Genomic DNA, 21,239 nt, shown 5'->3' on the forward strand with positions numbered 1-21,239 from the left:
ATTTTACAATTAAATTTATAAACATTGTTAAGAAATGAGCTCGAAAAAACATTTCCTTACAGGACCTCTGTCAGCCCTCCCCTGCCTCCGCCACCGGTATCCCTTCTATTTATTTGGCATCCTATAACTCATCATGTAGAAAGACAGTGATATAATTAATTCAATCAATTATAACTTCATAAATATTTGGGATCAATCAATTCCTTGAACTTTGAAGAATTAAAATTATGGAATCTATAGTGATGTGATAGTTGGAGGAGAAGTCGAATTAATCGAGTCCAAGTCGATGGAGGAAACATTAAAACTTAAAATTAGGTATGGTATCTTTGACGGTGCATGCAAGTTACTGCCCAGAAAACACTGGCCGGCGGGTTACCTCACACTCACCTAACTTAGCTCCACGCGGCATTTATACACTCACTCATTTTCGGCGATCGAATTATATAAAACACAGCACTATTTCTCACAATGCCAGATTTCATTCTCGCTTTCTCACCTTAATTCAATTTCAAACACTTTAACTTTGACTTGGCCTGCACCTAAGTTGATGCCACCGTCCCTCTCCCTGTCTCTCTAGCCGTCACGCATTAGTGCATGAACTTCTCTCTCTATAACACTTGCTATGTGTTTGTGTATATATTAGCCCGTGCCAACACCCTACAACATCCTAAAATCTGTTAAACTAGAGCTGTCTCCTTAACCTTTTCTCTGGTTCAGACCAAACCCAAGAATCCATCTTCTTTCTTCGACAAAAGAACCCAGATCACATCATCTCTCATCCTCTCTTTTATGGCTCGTTTTGGTGCTGTGGTTTTCGTTTTCTTCTTCTCATTTGCTGCATTTATGTCAAATATAGAGGGGAGAAAGTTGTTGATGAGTACTAGTGCACGGGAGAGCAACAGCAACAACGGGGACAAAAGGAGAGTCGGTTCTTTTGCGAGTTTGGTTCTTAGTGCCCTTCCTAAGGGTCAAGTGCCGTCATCTTCTTCTCCTAGCAAGAAGGGTCATGCCACTCTAGATAATGAACAGATCTTCGCAAGGCATCTTGCTAGATCTGTTCCAAGTCCAGGAGTTGGCAATTAATTATCTTCTCTTAATCTCTTACATTCCTGACTAGTCTTATAATTTGTTAATCATTTACAGTTTTGATAATTTCGTTTTTTAAGTTCCTACCTTCTTTTTTTCTTTTTCTTTTTCTTGAAGAGTTGCTTTGAGGAGTTAGATGTACACAGAAGTGTATTTCTCCTGCTATTGTATAGACACCAAGAAAAATAAAATATATGTGTGTGGGATTGATTTATTTGCATGCATCCCTATATATCATTAATGAGAATTAATTTTTTCGTGCGTCATAGCATTCATTATATTGAAATCTTATTTCTTTCTTTATGGTAATGTTTTGGAATTTGGATTCATAGAAAATATATTGTTCCTCGCTGTCAATGCCATTGTAGAATTTGTTAGATATATGTCAATGTCTAAAAACTTAGACTTTTCATTCCTCTTCCCTTCAGGCCATAGATAGCTATTAATTTTAGCTTGAAGATTATAGCAAACTGTAGTGGGCTCAATGAACAGAGATCGATCGGAAAGTGTAAGGCTTGAAAAGATGCGAGGAAAATGATCTTTTGAGGTTGTCAAGATATGGCATCCTACTTGACTTTTCTGCCCGGAAAAGGCAGAAAACGCGTACACAGGATCATCCACAGAGCTTTCGATGAAAACGGTGATGGTACACTCGACAAGCTTAAAGTCCTACCCAGCTCAAATGAGAGAGAGAGGGGGGGGGAGAGAGAGAGAGACCTCTGCACGTCCATGGAAATACCTTCTTGATCAGGGAACATTAATTAGGAGGGTAAAATCATGTATTATATATTGATTACGAAAGTATTAGTACCATAATTAATAGCTAAATGAATTTTGCTGTTTTGTTTATAAGCTGACTTAACAATAATTAATTAAGTTTATTAAAAAAAAAAAAAACCTCGTTATGCAAACACAAACTTTTGAATAGTCAATTTCCCCTGAAATTCAGAAAGAACTTTTGAGTTAGATTCTCATTTTTCAAACAGTTGTTGGGATTTGATGATGCCGAGAATTTTTGAGTTTTTATTTTTGAAGTTATATTAAAATATTTTTTTAATATATTATTTTTATTTTTTATATTAATATATTAAAATTATTAAAAAACACTACAAAATATAAGATTCAATATCAATTTGATATTTCGTAAACTAATTGCACTTTTAAAATGAATCTAAACATAATTCCAAATGCAAAAATAAACCATACATGAGTTTTTCATTTTTTTCTTTCATGAACACACTATATGAGATTAGTAATTAAAAAATATCTCCCTTTAGGCATCAATATTGACTATATCTCACTATTTTATGTTCTCCTTTTCAATTCTGTAGGGATCAGCTCGAATTCTAAAGATGATCAAGTTTGAAATGTCTTTGCTGACACCATTTCATCCACTCTTTCCAGGCTTCTATGGAGTACTGAGTTAGACTCTTAACTGACTGATGTAAACCCCTCTTGATTGAGTCCACTTCAGAAAACTCTACCTTCCCAAATCAATATATTATCTTCAAATGGTGAGCTCATCGGACAATTACGTCAAATTTTCTTCTTCTTCTTCTTCTTCTTCTTCGTCTTCTTCTCCTTCAATGAGCAAACAGGTCTAAATACAGAAAAAGACATCTGGATAAAGTATACATAGCTCCACTTTTCTTAAAAACAAAATTATCTTGAGCAAAAAGTTAATGCTCACCCATCTTCCTCAATTGCAGGGGCGGAACTATGAGTAGGCAAACAAAGACCTGGGTAATTATAAAATATTTTAATTTTTTTATTTAATATTTAAATATGGAATAGTATGATATTATTATTTTAAATAAATAATATATTTTATTATATTAATTTTTTAAACTCTCCTATCAAATGCTCCTAGGCACAGGGCACCCTAGAATTAAGTTGCTACAAGTGGCCCTGCAAGTTAATTAGCTGGAAATTGAAGGTGGCGGTACTAAAAAACAAAATTTACAGCTATGGAACTTGAAATTAGGAATTCATGGCCCCTTTATGTGCTTATATGGTCGCATACCATTCTCGACAGTGTGATTATCGCTAGATCGAACTATATATATGTATGGAAGCGCTGCTCATGTTAGTCAATATTTGACTGAGGATATATCATCATATAAACAGATCTAGCTAGTGATTTTTCTTTTCTTCTGGTTTTCTTTTCTTTCTTTTTTTCCTTTTAAGACACTTCAAAATATATATAATTGTATCCCGTAGAGTGATCAATAATTAAGTAATTACTTTTGTTTGAGGCTCATATATAATTGTTTTATATTTTAAAATATAGAGGAATTTGGTTTTATTAAAGTTATAAATAGTGAATTTCTTTTTTTTTTAAGGTGTTAGGCAACGTAGATCTCACTCCTTGTGAATTCTGTAATGTAAAGGGTTGAAAAAGACGAGTCGAGGCTGGGCAACCTACAGCATATGTATTTTGACAGCACTCCAAATAAATTTGGAGCTTGGACTACACACGTGCATGTCGTTTTCAAGCCACAATCCTCGGAGGTCTGGTCGATTGCGTGTTTGAAAGGGTTATTTGAAAGCATGGTAATATTTATGTTTTAATGTATTTTTTTAAATAATATTTTATTATAAACACATCAAAACAATTCAAAAATACTAAAAGAATAATATTAAAAAAAAACGAGTTAAAACTCAATGATAACCACCCTAAAATCTAAACATATATACGGAATATTGGTGTGAGCGGTGGGAAATCTTGAATGAGTTGAATCTTGCAAATAACATGAATGCAACATATTCATAATTAATAAGGAATGAGAAATTTAATGAGAGAGCAGTCCTTTGAGTCGAAGACAAATTTGATAAGCATTTACTGTGTCATCTATGGTTTAGAAACCAGTCAGAAAGAATCGATTGTAGCACATTTCCACACTGTGGTCGTTTAGCATATGCTAGTTTTGGCTAAAACAAACATGCCTCAAAATTTGATTAAACTGGAGGATTTAAATTGTTAGGAGTATATATCATTAAGCTTTCAGAATATTATGAAATATTTTAGAACTTTTGAGGGCACAGCCTCCTCGTACCCGATGCAACCCTTTGTTTTGGTGAACAATTTGATGGTGATTTGAGTTTTTTTTTTTTTTTTAAAAAAAAAAAGAGTGATTTTAAAAAAAATTATTTTTTATTTATTTTAAATTAAATTATTTTAGTGTTTTCAGATCTTTTTGATGGGCTGATATAAAAACTAATTAAAAAAATAAAAAATAAACATTATTTTGATGTATTTATGAGCGAAAAAACACTCTGAAAAACAACTGTGGCCATACTTCCAAACACCCTTTTATAGAAAGGAAAAAAAAAACCCTTTATTGGTATATTTGAAAGGGATGTTGTATTGATACTATCAACAGGTGAAGAATTGTATGACGTGGTGTCATATTACGATGAAATTGTGTTTGGTTTTCCATCTAGTAAACAGAAATTTCTTGGTTTTAATGTGATTTATAATTGGGTAAAACAAAGTATTTTTTTAGGAGTCTCATTATTAAAAGATCAATTTCCTCCACCATAACCTTAATTTCATGCACATTAAAAAGAATATGTTTGAAAATATTTTGAACACGATTATGGACGTGAAAGGAAAACATAAAGATTAGATGAATATACCTTTGTTTTTTCATCTTAAAAATATGAAATTGATTTATAATGGGTCACGAGTTGCGAAACTCAAAGCTAATTTCACCTTAGACAATAATGCATAATTACTTGTGTAACAATGGCTTAAGAGTTTTTGTTTTTCTAATGGATCTACTTTAAACATATCTAGATTGGTGAATTTAGAAGATTGCAGATTGTTTGAGATTAAGAGTTATGACTGTCATGTGTTTATACAAACACTCATTCCACTAGCTAACTGAGATTTATTGTAAAAAATAATATGAGATGCATTTACAAAGATCAATTACTTCTTTAGAGATATATACTTCAACAAGTTGTAAACACATCACATGAAGAGGCTTGAAACGAATATTATCCAGATAATCTGTAAACTTTAGATGATATTTTCTTTATCATTCTTCAACTCAATAAAGCATCTACCTATATATTTACCATTTGAGGAAAAAATTGAAGGCTCAATCTAGTTTAGATTGATATATCTATTCAATAGGTTAAGGATTACACATGCATCATAATTAAATTTTTATATATTTTTTAATTCAAAACATTCTTTTAATTCCATGCAAGTACTTGTTCAACCTTAAAAGAAAAGTTAAAAATAAGACGTGTTTGAGGCTTTGATATGCGAGACTTATATTATTGAAAATATTTATTCCATACTATTTCGAACCTCGCTTGAGAATAAGAATCAATCGTATTTTAAGGCATGATGACGATGGAAAAGTGCTTTTAAGTAGAAACTTGTCAATATTCTTCAATCCTAGACTACCAGTACAAAACAATGTTGTAAAGAAAAGATACTTGACATAAATTGAATTTAGAATTCCATATAATTATATGTTATTTAGATATAAGAAGCTGAGACCTTTTATTCAGTAAGTATAATAATTAACATGATATTACATTCAAAACATTTATCTCTTATACTATTATAAATTAATAGATAATTTTTTCATAGGTAACAAGGATTAGGATTTAAGTCTATGAATAATATAAATACGGCTTTCTAGATTATCTTTTAGAATAAGAATGATTGATACTTAGATTTTATTAAATTATAATTCTCTCTATAATGTAGCTATAATTTTAGTGTTAGTGAAATCCTGATGTCTTCCTTTGCACTACAACTACATCAAGTGATATGAAAGCATGTTGTCTAGTTTGATAGACACAAACATTGACAACATAACCCTATAATATAGATCGAGGAGTAAAGGTCATTTGTGATGCTAAAAGAACTCAAGAGGAAACATAGAAAATTATATTTTAGAAATTTGATTGATTGGAGCATTTAGTAGCTCAAATAATTGAATGACAAGATCAACTACTAGATGGAGTTATTAATAAAAATTGTTATTAGTAGAAGGATTTACCTAGAGACTTGCATCAGGGTAAACCAAACCTTATCACAGCATGTCTTCTTCTTCTTAGATTTGTTAAGGGATATTATGAGAAATTGATTAAAGATTTAATTGTAAAATAATTTTAGATTTTATTGTTGAACGATGAGATTGTTGAGTTTATTGGGTATTTGGTTTGATTGAATAAGATATTGTGTTGAAATAGTGAAAATTATTTAGTAATTTTTTTTATTTGATCATGTATTTTTTTTCAAAAAAATTATGAACATGTGAATTTATTTTGTAACTTGAAATTAGCAATTGAGTTTTTTTATTTGATGATGTATTTTTTTTTCAAAAAACTATGAACATGTGAATTTATTTGGTAACTTGAAATTAGCAATTGAGTTTTTTTTTTTTTTTTGAAAAAATGATATGAATAGTGTATGAGATTGAAAATTGTTGGTGTTGTTTAAGTTTTGTTTGTGTGAATATGTTTTACAAGTGAATAATGAGAATTGATTTGAATTTGAGTTTGTTAAGAAAATGATTTGAATATGAGATTAATAATTGAATATAGATCATGTGAAGTATTGTTGATGAAATTAAAAAAAAAAATTAAATATTAATTAAATTTTGTTATGTGCTTTAGTTTCAAGATAATGAAAAAATATTAGTGAAGGGTTGATATTGTTAATGATACTTAGATGATATTGAGCTGATGAAAGATGAATAAGTAATTTGATTTTAATATTTTTATTAAAAACATTGAATATGGTTTTGATATATGCATGTGTGAAAGCATTGAAAAAAAAATAAAAGGACACTATTATTTTTATTTTTTATTAACTCAATAAGAGTTCACCTAAAAAACTTGAATTAGATTTTTTTTGTATTAAATGATTCTAGAAATCCTCTTAATATGTAAGAACAATCAAACATATAAATTGAAAATGTAAAATAGACTATATTTATGGATATTGTTAGGTTTTTTTGTTGTTTTTTTTTTATCTTAATTAGTATGATTTAATACACACACACCATTGTAACTCATAACTTGGAAACCCATATCAATTCTCCTTTGTACCCAATATCTCTTGTGTTAATTTACAAATTTAAGTAAGATTCTATTTTCATTATTTACATTCTTGTTAAACTTTATGTACATTAAATATGATCTGTATTTTATTAAGGATCCTGATATTGTTGGTCTTACCTTATTCATTTGCATCAGAAATCTGTTTATATTATTTATTTGATCTTTTTCAAAAAAATTAGTATATAGGCTGGAAACTTGTGACCCGATCTTATAGATCATTCTCAAGTATAACAACGTCACGTACTGAGTATTTATTTATTATTTTAGTTATCTGTTTGTTATTTAAGAATATATATATATATATATATATATATATATATATATTGAATTGATAAACAACATTAAGAATATTTAATTGTTAGGTTTTTTTGCCGGTAGCAGAAAATTTTAGTGGGGTAAAAGAACGCATGATTTTTTGTTTTGTAGGTTTTGTTTGCTTTATTGTCAATGATATTAATGTCATTTTAAAATTGTTTTATAGCATTTAAAAATATATATTTAAAAACTGACAAAAAAATTTGTCGATAAATTATCAACCTTTAATCCGAGAATTACATAGAATTATTAATTATTTTAATACACCCTAATAAGATCACCAATAGAAGATGTCGTTGAAGTTCTGTAAGCAAAATTATCGGTAGGACAGACCTGATATAAGAACCAGTTGGAATCCTTCCGGTAATAAATCAAACAAATAAAGCATCATCTCCCTGCACTGATTTCTAAAACTAGGACATGAACTGCAACTTGTAATAAATTTCATCTTAGTTTTGCGTAACTAAATAGTCATAGTAATATAATTATTTTTCTAGGATTTGTTTTTAATGAATAAATGTTACCTGAAAAAGCTGATAACTTAAGGATTATATTATTTTTAAAAAATAATAACTTAGATAAGAGACTTTCGTATAATCCACTCCTTTTATGAATATAAAAAATCAATATGACTTCATGTATTTTGACATTAACTTTTCGATGGGTAGGTACATTAAGAATATTCAATCCCCTCTCTGCAATTGAAATTAGAATATAGTTTCAATAAAATAAAAATCGCCACTTCTTTCAGTAGTGGCCTATTAGCTCAGTTGGTTAGAGCGTCGTGCTAATAACGCGAAGGTCGCAGGTTCGAAACCTGCATGGGCCAGTAATTTATACTTCCTATAGCTTTTTTTTTTCCCTATGTCACTACTGATTTATACAGAAGCAATATAACCTCTGAAAGCTCATATTTATAAGGTGCGGGAAGCTGAAGAATTCATCATATTTTTCTGCTAAAGAATGTCGAACAAGAGCTCATCTGTCGTGCTATATAACCTTCTCTATTAAAAAACAAAAAAACAAAAAAGTGTCCCACCAGAATATTAAAGTATGCTATCGTTCAGAAGAATGATAGAGAACTATGCTGGCTACGAAATATAGGGAAGACTTAATTGATTTTACAGATTCTTTTATAGATCTGCAGGCAACGTACATGACTGATCTTTTCTCAATCCTCTGAAAGCTCCTAATTTAGAGTTGATTGTAGTGCTTTTCTGAGAAACTATTGAGTCATCTGAAAATCTTGGTGATTCTCAACTCCTTTCCTCCTCCTCTTGATATATAGGCAGCCTCCAGAACTCTCCTCTGCATGAAATCCGTCAACATTTCATCAACGCCGTCGTGTTTCTTGTCCTCTTCCTTTGTTGAACTTGTTTTATCCGGAATTTCTATGTATTGATGATCCATCGATCTGCCTCGCTTATCAGACTTGCAATTTGGAGTAGCATTGCACAATTCCTTATGGCAAAGGAAACTATCACCGACTGTTACAGAACTAAAAATAATTTTTAAATTGATTGCAGTGATTAGAGCAACTACCAGGCTCCACATGAAAAACCCTGCATCTGGTTGAATTTCTTTAAGAAACTGAAATGATACAGCCATGTAAGTTCTTCAAAGAAGGAGCATTTTATAGTTCTTAATTGATTATGTTTATGGGAAATTATTGATTTACATGCATCAGAAAATAAAGAATCAACAGTGCTCTTGCTTGTCAAAGCAGCACCTGGAACATAGATTAGGCAAGCGTTATTGGGGCCTTCTGGTTTTGAAAACTGCGATGAATTTCAGAATTTATATAAAGCACAGAGGTGAATAAACCTAAGCTCGTGCAATTTGTATCTGAACCTGAAATTGGTTGTACATATGCTTGCTAGAATATTTTCCATGTGAAGAAAATACTTGTTTGCCGCCTTGTATGTATGACTGGAAAAAGAAACAAAGAACAGAGATATTTATATAATCCAACCGGATCTGTGAGATTGTTTGCACCAGCAGAAAATGCCATTGAAATGGGACCAAAAGTCTTTATTCGATGGAATTCGGATTCTTTTCTTTCCAAGAAGATCAATTAGGCAACCTTCTTGCTTTACAATGGTTTTTTAAGCAACAATAATCTTTATTATTCAATGATAATTAAGTTCTCTTGGGCTTCTTTAAGTTCTTCATTGAAAGATTATAAAGGATTTATTTTCTATAAATTTAAAATTAGTTTTAATCAGATATTGGGAAGCCTTGTAATGAAGCCTAAAAATTACTATTCAGTATTTATATTAGTTTTCTAGTTGGTTTAGGTTTTTTAATTTTTTAGATTTTTTTTGTTATTATTTTTGAATTTCTTAGGAAGTTTTACCTAAATATATATAAATAGAGTTATTTAGTTTGTATTTAGATTTTTTTAGAGACTTCAATTTTAGTCATTATTATTGTATGTGAGGTTTTGCTTATACTTTTTGTTTTTTATTGAATTGTTTTGAAATTTATTAAAAATTAATAGTCTTTATAGTATTTTTTTTTATATTCTAATTTGTGATTCATTATAATTATTTTAATCTAATAACTTTGATTTCTTGAGTAATAATTATGATGAGTTCTTTATCATAATTAAATGAAAAAGATGAATTAAGAAAATAAATTGTAATTTACTTTATAAATTGTCTTGTAATTTACATAAAAATGAAAAGGACAAGTTTTTAAACTTAATTAGTAATTTATTTTTACATGGTATTAAAGGAATGAAAAAAATTATTATATCCACTATCTCACAAAAAATAATATAATAGAATATAAAAAGGATTTTCATGCATTCTGTAATCCATCATAAATAAAATACGATATAAAAACCTTATTCTACATCAAATGCTTTTATCAAGAACAATTTTGGTTCATTTTCATGTTTATAGTTTTAAAACCCGGTTAGGTCTGGAAGGTTAATTAAAGACCCGGCTAATCCAAGATTAGAATTAGGCAAAGTTAAGAAAAAAAAACATGGTGTAACTCAGCAAGTTGACCCAACAAGACCCGGTCAAAAATTCGATTCTAGTCTATTGACTTTTTTTTATTAAAAAAATATTATTTTAATTTTTTAAAAAAGTTATTCAAATGACCTGGTCAAAATTTAAAATCCAGATCTTGAATCGGGTTGGTCTAGAAAGTAAGGTCATGTCTGTCTCATTATTTTTGTATTATTTTGTTTGGTCTCTTGTATACTAGTTGCCTACGAATGCTAATCTAGCTGCATCATTGGTCTCTTGTCATTTATGTTATTTGTCTTGAGGCACGTGCAAGGTGCGTGCATGTCCCGAGCCCGCTTGACAAAAAAAAATGTGTTGATCTGTCACTGAATCCCAAACATGTGCGAGCCGTGACCACCCTTTTGGAGGTTGCTTAATATGACAGGTTTTCAAGCACACAAAAAAATAAAAAAGAAAACATTATCTAGTAATTTTGGATAAGAATTTGAAGGGTTTTTTTATTATTTAGTTGTGTGCTTGAAAAAGATATTAGAGTCTTTGGGATATAATTTAAATTTTATTTAGTTGTTTATTATTTTATGCTTCTAGATTGATGCATGTAACATCTACTTATAAACTATACAAGTCAATTTGCAATCAAACATAGCATCCTAATTGTTTAATTTATTTACACAAAGCTATGGTATGATGTATATATGTCTATAGGATAATATTTTAATATAATCTTTCCTACTTAAAAAAAAATATTTGTTTACCTTTTTATAATTGTTATAATTTTTTTTATAAGCTTTGGTTTTTAGTTATACTTTTTTATACTTGTAGGAGAATCCACTTTTATTTGTATAATTTTGACTATTGATTTATATTTATATTTTTCTACTTGTTATGAAACCAAATTTATTATATAAATTTTGATTGTATATATTATCATGATTTTAACTCAAGAATTGGTTATTTTAATCAATATTGTTTTAGTGAATACTATTTCGGTAATGAGAATTCTATCATCATAATTTATAGTGTATGGTAAAAAACTTAAAAATTTTAAAAGATTGAACTTTAAAAGATAACAACAGAAAATTTTGTTCAATTTAATCACCTTAAACTTATTGATTATTGTTTTTGAATATTGTCTAGATGATTGCTTCAGATATTATTGAGTACAATTTTCTTGATTTGTTGGACTTTAGAAATGTTTTTAAATAAGATGGTGTATTTATAAATCCTAAGAGTTTTATTGAAGAAATTCATTTTACACCAAATAAAAAATAATAAAGTTTTAAGAACAAATCAGATTGTATTTATTGCAACAACTTCAATAAATAAGTACTCAAGCTAGTTTTATTTCAATATAATTTACATATGCTTGTAGTATGCATGCTGGGATTATTTTTCTAAAACTTATACAAGTTTTTATACACACACACAGTGTCATTATGGGAAAAAATATCACTATATTAGTCATTCATATATATATATATATATATATATATACATAATTAAAAGAATTTTTAATCATATAACATTCAAAATTTAAAAAGCATCATATTTATAATATAATATAATACATATAATTAAGAAATTATGTTCAAAATAATTGGCATGGTTATAACGTCCTTTTTTATCGAAAAATTTGCAATACCCATTTTTACTTATTAGAATATGTTTGGTAGGAGGTTAATATGATGTAAAATTCAAGTTAGTTTAGTGTTATTTTCAAGTAAGGTGAATTTTGAATGATTTCCCCCATTCCCTATTTTTGATAAAATTTAACCTCTAGAGCAATGTTATTTCTTCTGAATTTCGTTCTTCTTTTAATAAATACAAAAAGAGAAAAGAAACATATAATATGAAAAAATATTTTTAAAATAAAGAGATATTAAAATGAATATGTTCAAGCACTAATAAATAAATAAATAATTTTTAAAATCAGAAGGATTAAATAATTCGTAAAGGTTTAATTTATGATTTAATTCAACTTTGAATAAAAAGTATCCCTACCAGAAAAATAAAACAAATAAAAATCCCACCCTATCTGCCACCAAAGCCACCCAGACACCAACCTCCTTCAGTGTGAAGAAAAATTAGGTAATGACAGCATACAAGTCAAACAACGCCCACCATTTGGTCCTGAGCTGTTCTGTTCTGGTCACACATATATTTCACTTCTTACCCTCAAATTCCCCCATTTATTCCAATGCAGCCACCCATAATTTAGGAGGTATCAATTCTTTTTCAGGGATGAAAATGACATTTCACGCCCTGGAAGAAACTAGTTGCCCCAACCGGGAGTATTCTTTTGCTTTTCAATTTATACACGTGCACGCACACCAACTAGGAAAAACCAAACCCCAATACCCCCACTTATCCTCTCTCATTTAGCCCTATCCAACCAGGTTCCGACGCGTCACAAAAATGATGCAGGAGGTGACGTCATCGTTCCCGGTTCATCCCCTGCTCCACCTTATCCACAAACACTCACATCCACGTGGCAACATCACGAAAGATGTTCTAGTCTCACGTGGGTATATTCAGCGACTCCCTGGACCACACCACACACACACACACACACACACGCACAAAGATGTAGCTTTTCTAGTTAATTTTTTACTTTTTATTAACTAGAAAAGCACATCATGTTTCTTACTTTTTTTTTTTACCCATTTCTCTTTGTTCGGAAGAAATTTAGGATCGAAGCCTATTCCTATCTTATCCACTGCCTTTTTTTTTCTACTTTATATATCCTTCACTAATTATTATTATTATTATATTCCATTCGTTACTAGGTTTTGACATTTTTAAACTCCTATTCAAATGCATTTTTTTTACTACGTTAATTAATTTTTAAATTACCAAACTCTAGATAACAGGAAATTATTAAATTAAATATATATACTTATTTATGAATCTGCTTGTGAAGAGATAAAATTGCATATATTTATTTCTATAATAAATATTATCATGCCTTAAAATGATGACTTTGGAAGGTTAACAAGATGACATGACCGCGCATTGCTGCGGGCTTATAAAATAAATATATTTGATAGTGTTATAACTGTGAACCAGCGCTAGATAAGTAATAAAAATTAAAGGTATGATGAAGCAAATATTTCATGACAGGAAAAAAAATTATGTTGATGATCAAAAATTTAGAGACTGAACAAAATGATTTGTAGCAATCTGTAGTGTTTTGTGAGGAAAGATACAATGCTTTCGCTACATGATTTAGCTTTTCTAGTTAATAAAAAGTAAAAAAAATTACAAAGGTAAATTTTCTACGAACTTAATATTAAAAAAAAAAAACCAACAAAGATAATTCTGGAAGGAAAAAAACCCATGAGAAAAAACATTGTAGCAATTGACAATGTTCTGTGAGGAAAATTATAGCGTTTTTCCCAATAAAATAAAATAAAAAACCATTTAGAGAAATATTGTAGCAATCCACAATGTTTTGTGAGAAAAACTACAACTCTTTCCTCATATGATTTAGCTTTATTGTAATTATAATTTTTAACCAACTCAATATTAAAAAAAAATCGACAAAGATAATTTTGGAAAAAATCATAAAAAAATCACATAAGAAAACACTGCAACAATTCACAGTGTTTTAAAGAAAAAAAAAATTACAAAGCTAAATTCTTAATCAGCTCAATATTTAAAAAAAAATCGACAGAGATAATTTTAGAAAAAACAAATAACAAAACAAACACCAAAAAAAAGAAAAAACATGTTGGAAATACTATAGCAATTCACAGTGTTTTGTGATAAAAGCTACAGTGCTTCCCCACATGATTTAACCTTATTTGTAATGACTTATAATTGTAATTCACAAACAACTCAATATTCAAAAAAATAAAATTGAAAAGGATAATTTGAAAAAAATTATAACAAAAAAAAACATGCGGAGAGACACTTTAGTAATCCACAATGTTTTATGAGCAAAGCTACAATGCTTTCCCCAACATGATTAAGCTTTATTACAAAGTTAAATTCTAACCAATTCAATATTAAAAAAAATAAAATCGATGAAGATAATTTTAGAAAAAAATATTACAAAAAAAACACAAAAAAAACTGGAAAAAAAACCATATGAGGAAAAATTGTATTAATCCATTGTGTTTTGTGAGGAAAAACTTGTATTTACTTGTAATTGCAATTCTTAACCAGTTTAATATTTAAAAAACAAAATTAACAAAGATAATTTTAGGGAAAAACATAAAAACAGGAAAAAAACCATGTGGGGAAAAACACTGTAGCAATCAACAGTAATTTTCGAGGAAAGTTACAGTGATTTTCTTACATATTGTAACTGTAATTTTTAACCAGCTCCATATTTAAAAAAAAAATAAAAAAAACGATAATTTCAGAGAAAATCATAAAAAAAACCATACGGAGAAATATTGTAGCAATCAACAATGTTTTAAAGAAAAAAAAATACAAAATTAAACTCTCAACCAGCTCAATATTAAAAAGAATCGACAAATATAATTTTGAAAAATAAAGAAATAAAATAGAAAAACTATGTAGAAAAACATCGCAACAATCCACATTATTTTAAAGAAAAAAATTGCAAAGCAAAAATTTTAACCAGGTCAATATTTAAAAAGTAAAATCAACAAAAATAATTTTGGAAAAAATAAAGAAAAAATAAGAAAGTTGAAAAAAAAAAGTAAATTTGAAAAAAAGAAGGAAAAAAAACGAAAAAAAGAGGGAGAAGTAAAAAAAAAAAAAAAAAAAGAAGAAGAAGAAGAAGAAGGAAGCATTGTGGATTACTGTTGTAATCCACAGTGTTTTGTGTGTGGGGGAACAGTAATTCCCCCACACCATTTAGATATTGTTAATAAGCATGAATCCATAATCTTCGAGGAAATTTTTTTAAAAAACTAATCAAAACATAAATTTGATTAATTATCAAATGCTAAAACATTATTTTTTTATTTTTCATTTAATGTCAGGTCACATCACAAGAGAAATTCACTTTGCCTTAATTTAAAAATCTATATGAACATTTATAGATATAAATATGATAAATAGTCAATGTTGTAAGCTGTCTAAGTGTGAATACACTTTGCCTAGAATTCAACAGTGATAAAATGGCAGCCTGGCATAGGGAGTAATGATTTCGATAAGCAGTGTGTAATGATTCATATGAGTTATTGAGTTCTTAACTTGACATGGACATGGGGCTTGGATCATGGACCTTCTAAGCTGGCAATAAACACATCAGAAACTGGTAATAAGGTTGACAATTAGACATACAGGTTATGTGTTATAGTTATAACAGGATTGTGAGTTAGTTGTAGTAGTTATGAGCATCCAAATTATGAGGGATAGGTGGTTGAACATGGAGCATAACTGAGATTGCTCTATAAACCACTAAGATCATGGGAACATAAGAGAGAAGTCGTCCAACATTTGTTGTAAAATAGGTCATTGAGTTCATGGAGAACATATGAGAGAAAGTGCCTCACTATGTCTTAAAAAATAGGGATGATAATTGTGCATTGTAATTCACATATCTTTGTCTATAAATAGGTTGGGAAGCCTTGGTTGTGTAGCATACAATCTTTATGCATAATGCACACACTTACATTGTGTAAATCCTTTGTTTACGAGATTAATAAAGATTGAGAGATTTTTATATATATGTTGTATGCCTTTTAATTTATTTACTTGTGTTGGTTCTTTGCTTATGACAAACCAATCGTGTGAACTTTCTTAGGTGAGCAAAATACATTGTTATAGGCAAACATGAGTGAAAGGGTGAGGCAAGACTTAGTCTAATAAGGATTAGGCTATCGTATATATTTTGAGGTGAAAAATTTAACCTTGTGACAAGTAGTACCAAAGCGTAATTGATTCTAAGATCGTATATCCCAAAGTTATGGAAGATATTCAGGAATGGTTGGTGTGTCTTGAGACTTTGATATGGCAAGTGGAAGAGGGTGAATAATGCTCTATCATTGATTGATTGAGGGAACGAAAAGCATTGAAATGGTTGAAAGTTTATACATTTCTCTTACAGTAAAATCGAGTGAACAATTGGAAGCTACTAAATAAACTATTATCATTTTGAAATGGGTAATAAAAAACGCTTTTAGTAGGGTAAGTACATTTAAACTTAAAGCACCTGAACCAAAATCTTTCAGTGGGTAAAGAAATTCCTAGGAACTTGAAAATTTCTTATGGGACATAAAGCAATACTTTAATGTTGTGAAGATCAGCATGGTTGAACAAGTGAATCTCATCATGAAATATCTCATGAGTGATGCTAAACTTTGGTGAAGGACAAGGATCAAAGAGGATTTAAGTGTTAGACATCCCAAGATTAAGATGAGGGATCATCTAAAATAAGAACTGAAAGAGCAATTCTTTTCGAACAACACGTCTTGGATTGCATGAAAGGAATTAAAAAAGCTAAAACATGATAGGTTAGTTTGTGAGTGTGTCAAATCTTTTAGTTCTTTAATTCTTGACATTGAGGATATGTCTGAGGATGACAAGTTATTCGACTTCATATCTGGACTTCAACTTTGGGGCATAAAAAGAACTGAGATGATAGAAAATAAAAAATTCATCCCTTACTATCGTTGTTGCAAACAACTTGGTTAATTTTAAATCGACTACTAGATAAGGCTATGTGTTAGCCTTCTTCAATTCTAAGGTAAAGAATAAGGAAGAGGAGAAGAAGAAGAAGAAGAAGAAGAAGTTCAATATATAAAGGCAAGGCTAAGTTAATAGATGCATATGCTTGCTTCATTTATTATGGTCTTCACTTTGCTAGGGAATGTCCAAAGAGGGAAAAGCTAAATGATATTCTAGTTGGAGATAGCACTGAAGATGAGAAGGTAGTTATGCACGTCAATCTTATATGTGTTAAGCGAAATTAGTGGATGTGGGTGCTGAAACCAATCTTTTTTATCAAGACTTGATGAGGATTGATGTGTTGTGAAAAGGAAAGTCGGTGGCAGAAGATTTGATATATGTACAAATTAGTGTAAATGAGTAGCCAATTAATACCGTGCTAGATTTGGGTGCGACCTTCACATTCTTGGCTGATTAATTGGTGAAAGATCTTGGTTTGATATTGAGCAGTAGTTATATCTCCATGAAAATAGTGGATTCTAAGGCACAGAAGATTATAGTTATGTCCTATGATGTGCCGATTATGTTAGATCGATTGAAAGGTAACCAAGATGTGTTGGTTGTGAATTTAAATGATTAAAATATCATTCTTAGTCTTGATTTATTGAGAAAAGTTGAGATTACTTTGATGCCATATCTAAATGAAGTTATGATTACAAGTGAGGGTTGCTTATGTTTTATTCCCTGTTGTAATGTCACATCGACAAATGCAACTAAGGGTGCTTAATCATGATTATTACTATTGAGAAGGCATAATAAATAGGTGGGGAAATGTTTCTTGTAATAGTAGTATATGAGAAAACAGACTATTATGATGAGATACCGAAAGAAATTGTTAATGTGCTGGAACAATTTGAGGATGTGATACCACCTCAACTATCAAAGAAACTCCCATTAAGAATGGTTATATATCATCATATTTAGTTGGTTCTAGAAATAAAACCACCTTCTGAACCCCTATACCAAATGTCACCTATGAAGTTGGTGGAATTGAGCAGTTGGGAGAGTTGATTGACGCTAGATATATCCATCATTTCAAGGCTCTTTATATGATCTAATTTTGTTAAGAAAAAATGGATAAGAGTTTTCACACATATGTTGAATATAGAGCACTAAAAAAAATGATAATTAAAAATAAATATCATATTCATTTTATTCAAGACTTGATGGATAAATTTTGTGGGGCTTATATCCTTATGAAGCTAGAGTTATGATCCAAGTATTGGAAAGTCATGATTGTTGAAGGGTTGAGCACAAAATGACATGTGTAACAAGGTTTGGTGTATACAAATTCTCAATAATCTTATGAATGATCCAATAATATTTTGTAATCTTATGAATGATGTCTTATATGATTTCTTAGATAGTTTTGTTATTGTCTATTTAGATGATATTATAATATATAGTAAGGGGAATAGAGATCATGTAATTCATCTTTTGAAAGTTTTGAATAGATTGAGGGAACATATATTATTTGTAAAGAGAGAGAAATATGAGTTTATGAAGTTTGAGATTATGTTTTTAGACCATTTAATTAGGGAGGGACATGTGAAGATAGATCCATGGAAGAATTAAGCTATTATTGAATGATTAGCATCGAAGACAATCCTAGAGTCGAGAACCTTTTTGGGGTTTACAAACCATTATAGATGACTCATTAAGGGCTACAACAAAAAAACAACTTATTTTTTTAGATCTTCTAAAAAAGAATCAGAGACATGAATGATGAGTTGATTTCTAACGGACCTTTGATAAGCTAAAGACAGTAGTAACATTGGCTTTAGTCTTGGGATTGCCTGATTTTGAAAAGCCATCAAAGTGTATATCGATGCTTCGGATAGAGCCATTAAAGTAGTAATGGTACAAAAGGAATATCTGATTGCTTTTGAGAGCTAGAAGTTGAATGATGATGAATATAAATACTTGAATCATGAGAAGGGAATGATGACAGTAGTGCACTAACTTGGCATATGGAAAGTATATTTGTTGGGATTAAGGTTCATTATCAAGACCGAAAACATTGCTAACATCTTCTTTAAGATATAAAAGAAGTTGTTGCAACGACAAGCTCGGTGGTAAAAATTCTTGGTCAAGTATGACTTTGTATAAAAGCACAACTAAGAAGGGATAATCAAATTACGGATGCACTTAGCAGATGCGAGGTAGTTGTTACTATTTTTGCTATTGTTCAAGTAGAGTCAAACATTTTAGATTGACTTCGCTAAGCTATTGAGAAAGATACAACATATAAAATGTTAGTTTGATCTTATATGAGAGGGGAAAATTCACAAATATTGGTTGGAACATAACCTACACTATAGAAAACAAGGTCAAATCTTTATCCCAAAAGAAAAACTACAAAAGTATTTGATGATAAAGACTTATGACTCATAATGGGCTGGACATCTAGGTAGAGAGATGATACTAGCTCTTTTATCCCAGACTTATTACTAGTAAAAGATGGATGATGACATAGAACGTTACGTCAAGACTTATCTAGTGTGTTGGCAAAACAAGACCTTACGACAGCGAGAGACAGGCTTATTACAACTGTTGCTGATTCCAAACAAACATTAGGTGTCAGTTTCAATGGACTTCATTGTTGGGTTTTTGAAGGTTAATAGCAAAGACACCGTGATGGTTATTGTCAACATATTCATAAAGTACACAGTGTTATTGCTACCCTAATGATATGTACAACTAAAGTTACCATTGGGTTGTTCTACCGTAATGTGGTGAAGTATTTTAGGTTGCCTTCAGACATTATGAGTGATCACGATATGCGATTTATGGGCAGGTTTTGGACAACATTGTTCAACATGATGGGAATGAGTTTGAAGTTCTCTACTACCAATCATCCCTAAATTGATGAGTAAACTAAGTGAATCAATGCATTGCTTAAGAGTACTCAAGGCATTACGTGACAGACATACAGTGAAATTGGTTGGAGTTGATGGATGGTGCATAAATTTATGGCAATTCAAAGACAAAATGCATGAATACCTCACCTCTATTCCGAAAAAGGACATTAGACACTTTTGGTGAGGGTGATTTGTTAGAGGCCTAGGCATTAGGATGCGTCAATGAATGCACTCTACCAAGAATTCAATAGCGATGGACAATGACAACCTTGCATAGATAGTAATGAATTCAACAGGCAATATGTAACGGTTCATACAGGTCATTCGGTTATTGATGATGTGGGGCTTAGATCATGAACCTTTCAAGCTAGCAGCAAACACAAAACAAAACTACCAGTAGAGGCTGGCAGTTAGACATATAGGTTGTGAGTTGTAGTTATACCAAGATTATGAGTTAGTTGTGGCATTTATGAATATCCAAATTATGAGGGATATATGGTTAAACATAGGGCATGGATAGGATTGTTATACAAGCCACTAGGGTTATAAGACACATAGCGGAGAAATTGCTCAACACTTGCTAAAAAATAGGCCACTAAGTTAAGGAGAACATAAAGGAGAAAACATCCCACTATGTCCTGAAAAATAAGGATGATAGTTATGCCTTGTAATTCATATGTCTTTGTTTATAAACGGGTTGGGAAGCCTTGACTATATAGCATGCAATCTTTATTTATATCACACAAATTTGTATCCATTCAAATCTTTTGTTTAAGAGATAAATAAAGGTTGAAAGATTTTCCTGTTTATGCTGTTTGCTTTTTAGTTTATTTATTTGTGTTGGTTCTTTACTTACGACAAGCCAATTATTGGAACCTCCTTAGGTGAGTGAAACACATAGTTGTAGGCAAACACGAGTGAAGAAAAAAAGAAATGCTTAATCTAGTGGGGATTGGATTGTCATATGTTATTGAATTTTATGGTGAAAAATCTAACCCTCTAGCAAATGTATACTATAAGCATAAATTAGCTTGATGGATAGTTGTCTTCCTTAAATTTGTTTTTATTTGGTAATACAATGGAATGTATTTGTAAAAATATTTTTTATTATTTAAAAATATACTAAAATAACATATTTTTAGATTGTTTTTTATTTTTTGAATTTTTAATATTAGTATATCAAGACTATAAAAAACACCTTAAAAAATATTAATTTAATGTATTTTTAGATAAAAAGCTTAAAAAAAATTACCATAATACAATA

General features: G+C 29.9%; 1 non-coding gene across 1 annotated transcript; it reads left to right on the forward strand.

The window, feature by feature from the left end:
- The first annotated feature begins 8,246 nt into the window (after window positions 1-8,246).
- Window positions 8,247-8,320, forward strand: TRNAI-AAU (transfer RNA isoleucine (anticodon AAU)). Its single transcript has one exon. It is a non-coding gene; the product is annotated as a tRNA-Ile (tRNA).
- Window positions 8,321-21,239: the final 12,919 nt, after the last annotated feature.

This window comes from Populus alba, chromosome 11 (genome assembly GCF_005239225.2).
Source record: "Populus alba chromosome 11, ASM523922v2, whole genome shotgun sequence".
Lineage (NCBI taxonomy): Eukaryota > Viridiplantae > Streptophyta > Magnoliopsida > Malpighiales > Salicaceae > Populus > Populus alba.